Source organism: Monodelphis domestica, chromosome 1 (genome assembly GCF_027887165.1).
Source record: "Monodelphis domestica isolate mMonDom1 chromosome 1, mMonDom1.pri, whole genome shotgun sequence".
In the NCBI taxonomy this organism is placed as follows: domain Eukaryota; kingdom Metazoa; phylum Chordata; class Mammalia; order Didelphimorphia; family Didelphidae; genus Monodelphis; species Monodelphis domestica.
In genome coordinates, this window is record NC_077227.1 from 220,025,277 (window position 1) to 220,031,203 (window position 5,927).

The window sequence follows — 5,927 nt, forward strand, 5'->3', positions numbered from 1 at the left end:
ATCATTTTGCTAATTTACAAGGCAGGTAACAAAAGCTCAGAGAAATTGTAATTTCCATTCATCTTTCTTTTAGTGATTTAGAGCATAATATCAAATGATCTTTTATTGCTTGTAATTTTTCTTTTAAAAACTATTCTCTCTGCTACTCATGTATATTGATATTTGATATTGAATCTTTCTATCTATTCCCTATGTAATTTGGATATCAGATTTTTATCATATTTTTACATACCAATATATCATTGGATCATTTTTCTGACATTTTGTAAACAAGGTCCTTTTTCTCTCTCCCAGACATCCCTGTTCCCTAATATTGCAGAAAATATGATACATATTTTACACATACGTTATCATGCAATACATATTTCCTTCTTTGTCATGTTGGGAAAAACAAATATCCCTAAAACAAGAAAAAAATTCATGAAAGAGCTAAGGTGAAAAATTGTGTTTCAACATGTAGTTAGATTCCATTAGTTTCTTCTGTGGTAGTGTATTTTTTTTTATCATTAGTCTCTTGGAGTTGTCTTGGATATTTGCATTGCTGACAATAGTTGTTATTCACAGTTACATTTCTGCTATTATTTTGTATAATATTCTCCTGATTCTACTCACTTTACATTACTTCATAATAATCCTTTGAGTTTGTTTTCTTTTTGTAATCATGTCATAAATATTTTCAAGCAAGAAGGTCTTTTCCCTCTATCTTTGATCTCCTTCAGGTACAATCCTTGAAATGGTATTGCTGGATGAAAAGGTATGTCTTGTTTTATAGCCCTATGGTTATATGGTTCTATATGGAGTATGGTTCCATATTGCTCTTCAAAGTAAGATCAATTCTCAGCTACACTAACAGTGTATTAATTGTGCAAACTTTCCAACACCACCTTTAACATTTATGATTTCATTTTTTCTCATATTATATGTACTCTCTGGTGGTACCTCAAATTTGTTTTTAAGTTGTATTCCTCTAATTGATAGTGGTTTAGAGAATTTTTTCATATAACTAAAGATATTTTTAATTTATTTGCCTGGTAACTGCCTGTTCATATCTCTTGGCCAATTATCAATCAGGGAATTACTTGCTTTTTTATAAAGTTGGCTTGGTTGTATGAGAAATGAGGCCTTTGTCAGAGATATTTGCTGTAAGTTACTTCCCAGTTTGTTTGTTTGTTTGTTTTTCCTTTTAATCTTGGTTGCATTGGTTTTGTTTGTGCAAAAAACCTAGTTAATTTAACATAGTCAAAGTTTTCTGTTTTATATTTTGTGAGGTTCTCTATATCTTCTTTGTTTGTAAATTCTTTCCCTATGCAAAGATCATAAAGGGACATTATTTTGTGCTCCTATAATTTGTTAATGTTTTCATCCTTTATTTTTTAAAAAGTTTAAATTTTTCCTGATTATATGGTGGCACAATTCTATTTCTTTTTTTAGATGCTATTATTCTGTTAAAGTACCTTGTTTTTTTTCTTTCTTTAATTTTATCTTTATTTTATTCCAATAACAAATTTACACATAAGATTTTCAAAGTGACATGATCCATATTGTCTCCCTCCCTTCTTTTCTCTCCCACCCCCAGGAGTTGACAAGCAATTCAACTGAGTTTTACATGTATTGTCACTCAAAACATATTCCCATGTTATTCATGTTTTTAAGAAAATACTCATAAAACCAGAACCACAAATCATATATCCAAATAAAAAAGTGATAAATCATGTTTTGATTAGCATTTGTACCCAAAAATTCTTTCTCTAGAAGTAGATAGCATTCTTTTTCCTAAGTTCCTCACAATTGTCCTTGATCTTTGTATTGCTGTTAGTAGCAAAGCTGATCACAATTGATCATCACACAATATTTACAGTACTGTGTATAATGTTCTCCTTGTTCTGCTTATTTCACTTTGATTCAGTTCACACAGGCCTTTCCAATGCTTTCTGAAATCATCCTGTTCATCATTCCTTATAGCACAATACTATTATGTCACCAACATATACCATATTTTGTTAAGCTACTCCCCAATTCCCTTTAGTTTCCAATTCTTTGCCACCATAAAAGCATAGCTATAAATATTTTTGTACAAACAAGTCCTTTTCCATTTTTTTTATCTCTTTGGGATACAGACCTATTAGTGGTATTGCTAGGTCAAATGATATGCATTTTTTAAAGTATTGGGGCATAATTCCAAATTGTCTTCTGGAATGGTTAGATAAATTCACAACTCTATCAGCAATGCATTAGTATCCAAATTTTGCCATGTTGCCTCCAACATTCATTATTTTCTTTTACTGTTATATTGGCTAATCTAATAGGTATAAGATAGAACCTCAGAAAGAATTGTTTTAATATAAATTTCTCTAATTAAAAGTGATTTGGAATATTTATATGATTATTGATAGTTTTGATTTGTTCATATGAAAACTTCCTATTTATATCCTTTGACCATTTATCAATTGGAGAATGATTTGGATTCTTATAAATTTGACTTAGTTCTTTATGTATTTGAGAAATTAGACCCTTATCAGAGACATTTGTTATAATGTTTTCCCCACTTTGTTGCTTCCTTTCTGATCTTAGTTAAATTGGTTTTGCTTGTACAAAAACATTTTAATATAATATAATCAAATTTTTTTTATTTTATATCTTATGATATCTCTATCTTTTGTTTGGTCTTACATTTTTCCCCTTTCCATTCATCAGACAGGTAAACTCTTCTACATTCCCCTAATTTGCTTATAATATTGTTCTTTATATTTAAATCAAATATCCATTTTTGACCTTATCCTCATATGAGGTCAGAAATATTGATTTCAATGTTGTTTTTTCCATACATTTTTCTAATTTTACCAGCAGTTTTTGTCAAATGCTGAGTTCTTATGGCAAAAGCTGGGGTATTTGAGTTTATCTTGCTGAGGTCATTTACTCCAAGTCTATTCCATTGATCCATCCTTCTGTCTCTTAGCCAGTAACATTTTGTTTTGACAATAACTGCTTTATAGCATAGTTTAAGATCTGGTACCACTTGGCCACCATCCTTTACTTTTTTTTATTTGTTCCCTTGATATTCTTAATCTTTTTTTTTTGTTCCAGATGAACTTTGTTATACTTTTTTTCCCCTAGTTCAATAAAATAGATTTTTGGTATTTTGTTAGGCATGGCACTGAATAAGTAAATTAATTTATGTAGGATTGTCATTTTTAGTATATTAACTTGGCCTACCCATGAGCAATTAGTGTTTTTCCAGTTGTTTAGAACTCATTTTATTTATGTGAAAAGCATTTTGTAATTCTGTTCATATAATTCCTGAATTTGTCTTGGTAAATAGATTCCCAGCTATTTTATATTGTCTAGAGTGATTTTAAGTGGAATTTCTCTAATTCTTACTGCTGTTTTTGTTGGAAATGTATATAGAAATGCTGATGATTTATGTGGGTTTATTTTGTGTCCTGCAATTTTGCTCAAGTTATTATTTATTTCAACTAGCTTTTTAGTTGATTTTCTAGGATTCTCTAAGGATACCATAATATCATCCACAAAGAGTGATAGTTTAGTTTCCTCATTGCCTACTTTAATTCCTTCAGTTTCTTTTTCTTTTCGACTACAACTAGCATTTCTAGTACAATATTAAGTAATAGTGATGATAATGAGCATCCTTGATTCACTCCTGATCTTATTGGGAAGGCTTCTAATTCATCCCCATTGCAGATGATACTTGCTGTTGGTTTTAAATAAATACTACTCATTATTTTGAGGAAAGACACTTTTATTCTTGTGCTTTCTAGTGATTTCAACTTACCTGAGTGTTGTATTTTGTCAAAGAATTTTCTTGTATCTTTTGAGATCATCATGTGATTTCTATTAGTTTGATTATGGTTATGGTCAATTTTGCTGATGATTTTCCTAACTATTAAACCATCATTTAATTCTTGGTATAAATCCCACCTGATCATAATGAGTAATTCTTATTATATATTGCTATAGTTTCTTTCCTAGAATTTTTTACAAGATTTTTGCATCTATGTTCATTAAGAAGATTGATCTATAATTTCCCTTCTCTACTTTTGGTCTTCCAAGCTTAGGGGTCAGAACAATATTTGTGTCATAAAAAGATTTTGGTAATACTCCTTCTTTGCTTATTTTGCCTAATAGTTTGTATAATATTATGATTAACTGTTCTTTAAATGTTTGATAGAATTCACTTGTTAATTCATCTAATTCTGGGGATTTTTTTCTCAGGGTGTATATTGATAATTTCTTCAATTTCTTTTTCTGAGATGGGATTATTTCCTCTCTTGTTAATTTACTATTTTTAGTAAATATTCACCCATTTCACCTAGATTGTCATATTTATTGCCATATAATTGGACAAAATAACTCTTGATAATTGCCCTAATTTCCTCTTCATTAAAAGTGAGACTGTCCTTTTCCTTTTTGATACTGTTAACTTGAATCCATTTTTCTTTTTTTTATTATATTAACTAGTCCTTTATCTACTTTATTTGTTTTTTAAAAGTACCAGCTCTTAGTCTTATTTATTAGTTCAATAACACTTTTACTTTCAATTTAATTTTCTCCTTTAATTTTTTGATGTAAAATTTATTTTTTTCTAGGGATTTTTAATTTGTTGTCTTTCTAATTTTTTAAGTTGCAAACCTAATTCTTTGATTTCCTCCCTCACTATTTTGTTGATTTTTCCCTGAGTACTGCTTTGGCTGTATCCCAAAGATTTTGATATGCTGTCTCCTCATTTTCATTTTCTTCAATGAAATCAGTAATTGTTTCTTGGATTTGTTCTTTTACCCACCAGTTTTGAGGAATTAGATTATTTAGTTTCCAATTTATTTTAAATTTGACTCTCCATGAACCTGATTATAATTTTATTGCATTATGATCTGGAAAAGTTGCATTCATAATTTCTGCTTTTCTGCATTTGTTTGTGATGCTTTTTATGCTCAAGTACATGGCTGATCTTTGTATATGTACCATATGCTGCTGAAAAGATAATGTATTTCTTTTTATCCCTATTGATTTTTCTTCAGATACCTATTAATTCTAATTTTTCTAACATTTCATTCACTTTCTTTATTTCTTATTAACTTTTTGGATCAATTTATCTAGTTCTGATAGAGAAAGGTTGAGGTCCCCCACTAGTACAGTTTCCTATCTATTTCCTCCTTAAGCTACTTTAGTTTCTCCTTTAAAATCCTTGATCCTGTACTATTTGGTGCATATATATTAAGTACTGATATCTATCTCTTCATTGTCTATACTTTTATAAAGATGTATTTACTTACCTTATCTCTTTTTAAAATATCAAACACTTCATGAATTTGCATGTCATTCTTGCTCAGGGGCCATGCTAATCTTCTCTCTTTGGTTCCAATTTTAGTATGCATGCTACTAAAGTGATCACCACAATTTTCAATAATTGTTTCCTGACACTTTGTAATCTATGTTCTGTCCTTCTCTTCTACCATTCCCCCCTTCCCCAAGATGGCAGATAATATTATATAGGTGGTTCATGTTGTATTAAACAATATATATTTTCATGTTTATCATATAGCAAAAGAAGAAATATATTGCTTATACAAGAGAAAAATTCATGGTGGATTTCTCCTTTTATTTCTAAGTCATTTTATTCATTTTGACCTTATTTAGGCATATGGTGTGAGACATTCATCTCTCTCTAGTTTCTGCCATACTGTTTTCTAGTTTTTCTGTCATTTTCTGTTGAATAGTAAGTTCTTCCGAAAGTTTCAAGCTTTGGATTTTTCCAACATTTAGGTGACTATGATTATTTACTACTGTGCATTGCATGCCTAATTGATTCCATTGGTACACTACTCTATTTGTTTGGCAATACCAGATTGTTCTTATGGTTGCTACTTTATAAAAATGTTGAAATCCAGTACAGTTTGATCATTTTCCTTCAC

General features: G+C 29.6%; 1 non-coding gene across 1 annotated transcript; it reads right to left on the minus strand.

Annotated features, from left to right (window-relative positions):
• Positions 1-5,300: 5,300 nt before the first annotated feature.
• On the minus strand, positions 5,301-5,407 carry LOC130456606 (U6 spliceosomal RNA). The gene has a single exon (XR_008915677.1). It is a non-coding gene; the product is annotated as a U6 spliceosomal RNA (small nuclear RNA).
• Between the last annotated feature and the right edge of the window lie 520 nt (positions 5,408-5,927).